The 9,751-nt window shown below is 43.9% G+C and overlaps 1 long non-coding RNA gene across 1 annotated transcript; it reads right to left on the bottom strand.

Moving 5' to 3' along the window:
• Positions 1-651: 651 nt before the first annotated feature.
• Positions 652-8,707, bottom strand: LOC116990818. The gene is made up of 3 exons (XR_004416631.1): positions 8,542-8,707; positions 6,853-6,854; positions 652-663 (listed from the first exon to the last, which is right to left on the bottom strand). It is a non-coding gene; the product is annotated as an uncharacterized LOC116990818 (long non-coding RNA).
• Between the last annotated feature and the right edge of the window lie 1,044 nt (positions 8,708-9,751).

The following is a 9,751-nucleotide window of genomic DNA, read 5'->3' as shown; positions in this document are numbered from 1 at the left end:
AGCACTTGCGTAAATAATCTTTATTTTGACAAAACACAATTACAGTTCCAACTACTGTACCTAACCACCGCAGGTTCGATCCTCGTATCTGCCTGATCAAGCCCTCTAGGCCTCGCTCAAACAGAGACACTCCAGAAGGTCACGCAGTCCTAAGCGCTCTCCCAGAAGATCGACGTAGGACCTCGTGGAAGCAAACTTTTATAGGTCCACGGATCTCGAGGGGCCGAACCACATGGGGGTGGTCTCTTTACAATCCAATTACAGATATCGATTAACCCCATACATAACAGACATTTCCCTAATCCAATAATACAGTGGCTAATACATTGTAATCAAACAGTGTTCCTCGGAGGAAACGAACATCGCAACATTTGCCCTGATATACAAGAAAACCACACAAGGCTTAATACTTAATCCAATCAACGTTCAGCAAAGTAAAGCTTTGCAGCATTATTTACAATAATTTACAAAGTGTATGTCTGGTTTGCATTCATCCAATCCATTCTATGCATTTTGCACCTAACTTTCAGGGTCTGCAGATGTTCCCATTCTCTTCCTGCAGCTCAGATCTAGGCTCTAGACAAACTGGCACCATTCTGCAGCTTATCCCATTTCTACAGAGAGCACTCTTAAATTGACCAAATGGCCTAGCAGCCCTGAAGCCTTTACTCAATTTTATGGTCCGAGCCTCTCCAGTCTGGCCAGGATTAACATTCTTTCCTTTTTTTCATATATGATAACCCATCATTTATGATAACCAAATAGTCAAATAATCAGCTAACCAGATATACATCAGCAACACAAGATGATGATGTTTCCTCTCAGAATCTTATCAAGCTTCCCGAATTTTCATGGGAGTAGCTTCACATTTTCCGTCTGATGAGTCTTCACCTCCCGAGTTTTCGTGGCCGCGAATTCCTTCCATTTTTGTTGTTGCCCATTCTTCCATCCCTTTTCATTGTCGAACCAATAACCTATAACTCCTGAAAAACTTGGGACAAAGCAAGTTACAGTCATGCACCAATGCTTCTCCATCACTGTAGTTACAACTGTCAATTGTAATTCTGCAATACTATCCTTTTCCATTTCACTATAACTATCTCTATTATGTTCTGCCCTATCACTGTATTCCTATTACTATTCTGTCTATAATATACTCTTTACAATCCTAGGATCAACACTAATCAGCTCTCTCCATATTCACATGATGTTATAATATGTATATCTGATGATGGGATCTCATATAAATTTCAGCTGGGTTCAGTCCAGATTTCTCGACAGGAGTGACTAATTTAAAGCAAACCATGAAAAATGTTTCATTTAAAACAAAATTCAGTCTCAGCCTTCACTTTACTCTTTTAAATTTCAGTGTCCATCTCATCCTTCTCATTCCACAGCATTGTGGCCGATAACACAATTCTATTCCAATTCCTGTGGAATTCCCAGCTGTTCAAATGTAATCAATCAATTTCCATATGCTGTCAATTTCAATATAAATCCAATGAAGAATGTCAATTCCAAGGACAATTTCTCTCTACCTTGATAATAGAAGCCGCTTTACCATTAAGGGTTAAACAATTTAAATCCATTGGTTAAATATGCATCGGCTCTGCTATTCCTACATCCATTCAAGTTCTCCTTCTACTTCACTAGATTTCTCCTCCAGTACTTCATCCTTACTATGTTGGCTCCGCTCTCAGTTTAGAGGTTCGCGCTTATACTAGTTCTTTAACTACTACTGAGTAATTCCCTAGCCCGGTCTCTTAAAGGGAAGTCCTGCTGCTCACATTTGCTCTTTTGACCATTTCCAATTCCGGCTCCAATTTTAATTCCAATTTTAATTCCAACTTTAATTCCAACTCTCATATTCCCTGAATAATTACCATGTTACCAGATCTTCCCAAGTTCCATCCTTCCTGATGTTCTCTGAATAATCCTTCCCATCTTTGGCTACCTGTCTGGGGATGAGACAATAACTATATCAATTAATAATCAAACTCCAAATATCCCTAAGCCAAATCACACAAGTCTGTTCCAAATCTCAACATTTTAAATTCCCTCTAATTCATCACCACACAATTTCGGGACCGAATCCAAAATGTTGTAAATTTATTTCCAATAATCATAATTTAGACGCAAAATAGATGTTTTACCCCAAACCACAGAGGAATGTTTTTTTTAAATTCAGTTCTTTAAAGAGAAGCTTATCCCAATAGTCATCATAGGTTGTCGGTGTTGTTTCTTTAGGTAAGATTAGATAGTGTCCTTTATTTTCCTTCGTTCTCTTACATCAAAAACTAGATGATATTAAAGTTGGGCACTAGGATAGGTCTCCTTCTTCATCTTCTCTGATGTTGGTTTCAAGGGAGCAGGGATACTGAGGAGCAGCTTTCTCTATCAGTTGGCCTTCCTAGATTAGTCTTAAAAGGGCAGGACAGTATTGTTTCCTCCTGCTTGTTGGTTCCTGTTTCTGGGGAGCTACATTACCTTTACTGTCTTCTGCCCGTTCTCAAGGGGTCTGTACATTCTTTACCTCAGTTCCCAGATAGTATGTTGTCGATTATACTGTCCTGCAAGCACAAACTCAGTAACACGTTAGTATAATAACTCCTTTCCCCACTCCCATACCCCCTGCACAATAAGTTTGTTTATTCTCTCCCTCGTGCCATTTCTTCTCCTTAGTTACCATTCCTTCTCACGCCAGCTACTATGTCTCTTACTTCTTCCTTGCAGTGAGGGTTTCTCAAGAATTAGATTCTTTGTGTCTCCTCCTAGAATTTGGAAGGGGGGTGATGATTTTTCTTTATCGCTGTTTTTGGACCATGTGAGGACGCCTTCAATTTTAATAGGTGGTATTAACTGACTGGCAGGTTAGGGCCAACAAAATGGGTTCGATTGCCAAAATGTCCCTGTCCCCTGATCTCCTTGCCAGTGTCCTCATCCTCTACCCTCGGAGTCCCACGTATACTGGTACCTTCTTGGAATCCACTGGTTTTTGAAGTCCCGTGGCCCTCTACTTTGCCCCCTTCCCTCTCAGTAGTACCCCCTCACAGGACACGACCGACTCCAATGTCCCGATTCCCCACAGTTGTAGCACTGGTCTGGGTGGCCAACCCTATATCCCCTCCATCCAAACCGAGGAAAGGTTGGCTCTCGGAATGGTAGATCTATCCAAGCTTTGAGATCTTCCTCCTCCTTGTCTTCTTTGTTCCTTATTTCTCTCTTTTGAATCTTTAATGTAGGTCTCTGAGCTGCCGTTGGATCAGGCTGCATCAAAGTCTGAATGTCTGTGGCCTGGGGGACATTTACACCCAAAGGTGGAGTAGGCTGCGTTCTACAAACAAACTGTCTACGGGGAATCCGTTCTATACCCCCATCGTCAGGGAATTGCTCCGACATAACAGTATTATCAATGTCTGGATCAATCCCTCCGTATCCTCCTGCTATCTCACCCTCTGAAAAGCTATTTGTTCTGTCTCTATATTTCAGGAAGGATTCCTTCACCTTCCCACTATTGGAGTTTTCGTTTCCATTTCAACGTCACCCATCCACGTTCTCCAGAGATGCTTCCTGACCGGCTGAGCTATTTGTGTCCTTTTGCGTAAACCAGCACCTGCAGTTCCTTGTTTCTACATTGAATTTTGTGAGTTCCATCAACATTGTTAAACAAAAATCGGATAAATGATCATTTGATTAAAACAACAATGGATTTGTAGAATAGATTACAGGCTTGTTAAAATAATATTATGGACAGTGGCTGAATAAACCTTGGGTATGGAAGTGTTAAATTAAATGGAATGTTTGCACCGGTGAACAAGGCAGGTTTGCAGCCACGGAGTATTGTGGAGAGGAGCTGTCTTTGTTTTAACGCTGGGAGAAGGCATGAATCAAAAGGTCCCCAGAGTCCAAGATTGAACCAGCAGACTCTGTCTTGGTGCGTGGGAAAGGGGCCGTGTCAGGTAACACACGGGCTGTATGTTCGATCGATCAACTTTGGAAGGATGCACAGTGTCGGCAGGTCCAGAAGGAAGGAAATTACTTGCTGAAAATTGGAAATCTACATTGCAAACAGGCCATTTCATTGATTTTCAACTAGTTTGAATGCCTTCGACACACTGGATTGAAAGGCAGAAGAGAAATAGAATTTCTCCCCCCCCCTCAATGTGTAGAAAATGAATAGATAACCTGCCATCAATTACACCGAGACTTTGGGGAGGTTGATTGTCAATTAAGTTATGCAAAAATGCCAGTGGCATCTTTGTGGAAGGCACCCAGTGAATGGAACATTCACAAGAAGTTGATTGCACAGACCAACTTTTTGTTTAACCTGGGAGCAGAAACATCTTTGGTCTATTATTGCCAGAGGTGCAGTGAAAGCTTTTGTTTGCTGGATATCCAGTCAAAGAAAAAGCTGTACATGGATACAATCAAGCTGTCCACAGTACACAGATAAAGGATACAACATTTAGGGCAAAGATATAATATTGGAGTACATAAATTCATAAGTTCTAGGAGCGGAATTAGGCCATTCGGCCCATCTTTCACTCTCAACCCTATTCTCCCTATACCCTTACTAATCAAGAACCTGACAATCCCCGCCTTAAAAATATCCATTGACTTAGCCTCCACTGCAGTCTGTGGCAATAAAGTCTGATCAAAGGTATCCAATGAGGTAGATGGGAGTTCAGGACTGCACCGTAGCTGATCAGCTGTCTGTTCATCTACGCTCTCAGGACAAAGATGAGGGGTTACTTCATTTCTTCTTTTCCAATCTGGGACTTGCTCACACTGGAGATCGGGTCAGCAACTCGTGAAAGACTGCTGGTAGACCAGAATTATTGGTTGTCATTGGGCAACTGAAGCCCAGTTGCAGTGAGCGGTCCAGTTGTGATTGGACTTCAGTGTCTGGTAACGCTCCTGCCTCACAGCGCCAGAGACCCGGGTTTGATCCTGACCTCGGGTGCTGTCGGTGTGTGGAATTCGCATCCTATCCCTGTGACCACATGGGTTTCCTCCGGGTGCTCCGGTTTCCTCCCACATCCCAAAAAGGTGCGGGTTTTCAGGTTAATTGGCCCTCTGTAAATCACCCCTAGTGTGTAGGGAGGGGATGAGAAAGTGGGATAACATTGAACAGGTGTGGACTTGGTGGGCCGAAGGGTCTGTTTCCATGCTGTATCTCTAAAACTCAAAATTTACAACAACAAAAAACAGACACATATCCCCCAAGCACAATATCTGGGCTTTAGACATTGACTTTAATGATACACTGTGGAAACAGGCCCTTCGGCCCACTGAGTCCATGCCAACCAGCAATCACCCTGTATGCTAGCATGATCCTACACACTAGGGACAATTTACAATTTTACTCCAGGCAAATCTGTACGCCTTTGGAGTGTGGGAGGAAATCAAAGATCTCGGTGAAAACCCATGCAGGTCACGGGGACAATGTACAAACTCCGTACAGACAGCACCCGTAGTCAGGATCGAACCAGGGACTCTGGCACTGAGGCAGCAGCTATGCCGCATGTTGGTCATACTCAAGGACTTGCTGTGCCTGCATAGACCACCCACACTCCCTCAGTTACAACAGCAGCAACATTTATTAAAGATATTCCCTCCATAAAGGGATGTGAAAATCACTGCCATCTTTGTTAATTCCCTCGCCTGCTGTTTGCTGCTGTGGGACTGGGCAATGCACTGGAGTGGGGGCGGGGGGGTATTTTGGATGGTGCTGGATTCACACCCAATGCAGAGATGGTGCCAGACGCCAGATCGAGCATTCGAAACGCAAGACCTCTACCCCCATCACCAAGCCCACGTTACTTCCCTCAGTGAATGAGAACCCAGTGTTGGAACCGACAGGAACTTTGAAAGGTTCTTCGACAAGGGTTTAGTCGAGCGGTCCCAGCGGTGAGGTCAGTTGATCAAAAGACCCGGGTAAAAAGCCTCAGACCCCCTGAAATAAGACAAAAGCCTCCATCAAAGTGTCCCCGCCCCCCACTTTTTAATGAAACCATTAAATTTAGCTCCATTAAGATGCAACGTTTCGAGTTGGTAATTAATTTATGCGGCATTGTTGTATGTGAAGCAATCTGCAACGCACTGTCTCTGCAGTCCAAAGCACTTAGCAGTTGCTTGTCAAAGGCAGTTTAAGCTGCAGTGGTTGTGGAATTTGTACGTCATGTCTTTGCTGTCATCCAACATCAGTTCTCCATGCTGCCATACTGCTGATTTGTGCATAAGTGATGTATGCAATCCACCTGAGTTAGGATTTACTTTTTCGCAGTGAAAGATGTTCATCATTCTTGATCTTGTACTGTCAGAGGCAAGTGTTTTAGTGCCTCTCGCGATTAGTCGAAATTGACAGGCCTGAAAGCATTGAATAGCAGAACGTGTGAAATTAACAGTGGGGGAAGTGAAGTGAAGTGTGGCAGTCATTTAATCTGCAATTTATCAGCTTATGGCATTTCTTGTATCGTTCGGAGTTTACATTCAGAAATAATGCTCTCTGTTTCAATCCCATGTGACACCATTAGAGGTGACAGAATTTAGGAATAAGAGATGTATTTTTATTATACTTCCACCAGCCTAGTGACGATATTACCAATGTGCAGTCATATGTATTTTATATATTCTGCGACTTTCCATTGAAATCTGTTTACATTTGATCCATCAATAACATTCAAGGATAATATTTCAGATGTCTCCAAGATAAATGTGAAGTTAATTTTAATGTGCACTTTGTCCATCAGTGATTGCTTGTGACAATCTCAACAGAGACTGATAAATAGGGAGGCCACGCTGTGTGACCCAGTCAAGGTGTTGACTTTAATTTAAGTAATGCCCCTCCACTTCTTCCAGCAGAGTTTTTTTTTAAATATTAAATGAAATAGGAAGCCCAGGGTTGAAGTCTTCTTACCCTACCCCACATTGTGGTGCCATCTCCACTGCATATTAATTTGTCCCACAACAGACAGATAGAAAACCCACTTCAAGATTGAAAGCAAAGTATTACCAAGAACCTTGTAAAAAAAGATCACATTTCCTTGTTTTGGCAGAGATGTGAATATGATTTTATTTTTTTTTTAAATTTCAAACCAACGTTTGCATTATTTGCATGTCTTAAATCAGACATTATTTTCTCTTTCCAGTTTGTGTCTGGCTTTTAAGATTCTGGTGCTGATTATTTTTAAAGAAAACTCAACACTTTCTTCCTAAATAATTCTATGTGATTTTTCATTTAAGATGTACTTAGAAATAGAAATAGAAATAATTTTATTGCCACACAACCAAGGTCGGTGGTATTTGGGTTGCCAGCAGCCACGTTGTATAACCACGTTGAACTTTAATTCTGAATTTCATATGATCGTCATTGTGAAACGTGCCATTTGCTCGTTTATGACGATCTGTTACTGATGCTGTACATGGGAGTGTGTGTTTCACATCACAGAGAGTGGGTGTGAAGTGTGTGTTTGTTTTTCAACGTGTGTGGTTGTGTGTGTGTGTGGGGGGGGGGGGGAGACGGAGTGAGTGTGTTTCTGGTTCAGCGGAGAGATGAATGAAACAATAAGTGAATCAGCCTACAATGTACGTCTCTTCAGTCCAAAACACTTAACAGTTACATTCATTGCCCAGGTTACGTGAATCATCTGAAGCTGCAGCTCCCATCAACATTGGCCTGGAATTTCACCAACCACACTCACATACACCTGAAAATAGACGCAAAAAGCTGGAGTAACTCAGCGGGCCAGGCAGCATCTCTGGGTAGAAACAATGGGTGACGTTTCGGGTCGAGACCCCTCTTCAGACTGAAAGTCTCGACCCGAAACGTCACCCATTCCTTCTCTCCAGAGATGCTGCCTGTCCCGCTGAGTTACTCCAGCATTTTGTGTCTATCTTCGGTTTAAATCAGCATCTGCAGTTCATTCTCTCACATACACCTTCTTCTTCTTTCCATCATCTATGTTTCAAATGTTTGGCCAGGCTCTTGCACAGTGGACAGCCTTCTTGTTTGCCACCGCTAGATCTTCCAGGCAGCATTGTTCACCAAGAAGTGGGCATCTTAGTAGGTGTGGCATGGATTGTACAGATGGTCCACATTCACATTGTGTGCCTGCCACATCGCCCCATTTGCTCATATTAGTCTTGTATCGGCCCATCCCTGTACGAAGCCTATTGAGGGACTGCCAGGTTTTCCAGTCACACCTGTGACCAGGTGGTAGCTGTTCCTTGTTTGGGATTGGCATCTACGTGGTGGTGGTTTACACTGCGTTTCTTTTCCTACAAGGCTAGTCTGGTTACTTGTGGACCCTGTGACACTGTGAACCACCGGCTGCTCCTCAACAAGCTCTATGACATGACAGAGGACTTCCACCTGACCAAACTGATTCAACAGTTACTGGAAAACAGACGCTTCTATGTTGAGCTAAATGATAAACGCAGCAGATGGAGGAAACAAAAGAATGGCCAACCTCTGGGCAACGTCCTCGCCCCGGTGCTGTTCAACATATACACTAATGATCAACCAGTGATCCCAGGGACGAGAAGCTTCATTTACGCTGACGACCTTGGAATAGCAGCCCAGAGCACTCACATAGATGAGGTAGAAGCTCCCCTCTCATCATCCTTAGACAACTTGACAAACTACTGCAGGGACAACCAACTGAAGGCAAACCCTGCTAAGACCCAAGTTAGCCTGTTCCACCTTCGTAATTTGGGTGGGAGATTGCAACCTTCACGTGGTCCGCCCTGTTTCGACGAATGCAATCAACCTGGCGTGCACAATCAAATAAGATCAAATAAAACAAGTTGTCCCACAACTTTAGGCTGTGCACGCCATACGCAAGAAGGAGACCTTCGTAATGGCGAAGCTGGGAGGAAGCTGTCCTTAACATGGAATGGTGTCCCTTTGAGACACTGTGACCACCCTGTCCACCTTGCGGTCGCTCTGGACTGAACCATCTCCTTCAAGCAACACATCGAAAGGGTGAAGGGCAAAGTGAGGACGAGGAACAGCCTCCTACACAAGCTGGCCAACTCGTGGTGGGGTAGCAATGCATCCACACTGCGGCCAACTGCTCTTGTGCCGTGCTACTCTGCTGCAGAGTATGCTTGTCCTGTTTGGGAGAGATCATCTCATGCGAAGAAAGTTGATGCCGCCCTTAATGACAGCTGCAGATGCATCACCGGCTGCCTAAAACCAACGGATGTGGATCGCTTGCATGTCTTGGCCGGTGTTGCTCCACCAGGAATCCGCACATCAGTCGCCGGTAGAACTGAACGTAGTGGGCAAGTTGGGGGCACCCGTTAGTCCTGTCACTCCTATCACCCAGCCCCAAAATGGCTGAAGTTGAGTAAGAGCTTCCTTCGCACAGTCCAGCCACTGTCACATACACCTGAACCTATCTCATCCAAAACTAGAAGATAATCTTACTAGCCCAAAACATCGTAGGGTCAATGGTCAAGGAAAGAGCCCTTGAGACCTACCGTGGCTTGAACAGTACAATGGGACATCTTGGCAAGTGGAACTAGCCCTGCTACAATCCTTAACCTTGGTTAGGTTTAGGGGTATTATAGTCACGTGTACCAAGGTACAGTGAAAAGCTGGAGTGACTCAGCGGGATAGGCAGCATCTCCGGAGAGAAGGAATGGGTGACGTTTCCAGTCGAGAGAATGGGTGCTGTTTCGGGCAAGCTATCCAAACAGACCAGATATAACATACATCAATAGAATCAAGTCAAACACAAGAACA

Source organism: Amblyraja radiata, chromosome 32 (assembly GCF_010909765.2).
Source record: "Amblyraja radiata isolate CabotCenter1 chromosome 32, sAmbRad1.1.pri, whole genome shotgun sequence".
NCBI classification, from domain to species: Eukaryota; Metazoa; Chordata; class Chondrichthyes; order Rajiformes; family Rajidae; genus Amblyraja; species Amblyraja radiata.
The sequence above is the reverse complement of the archived record's forward strand: the minus strand, read 5'-3'. Positions and strand labels throughout refer to the sequence as shown.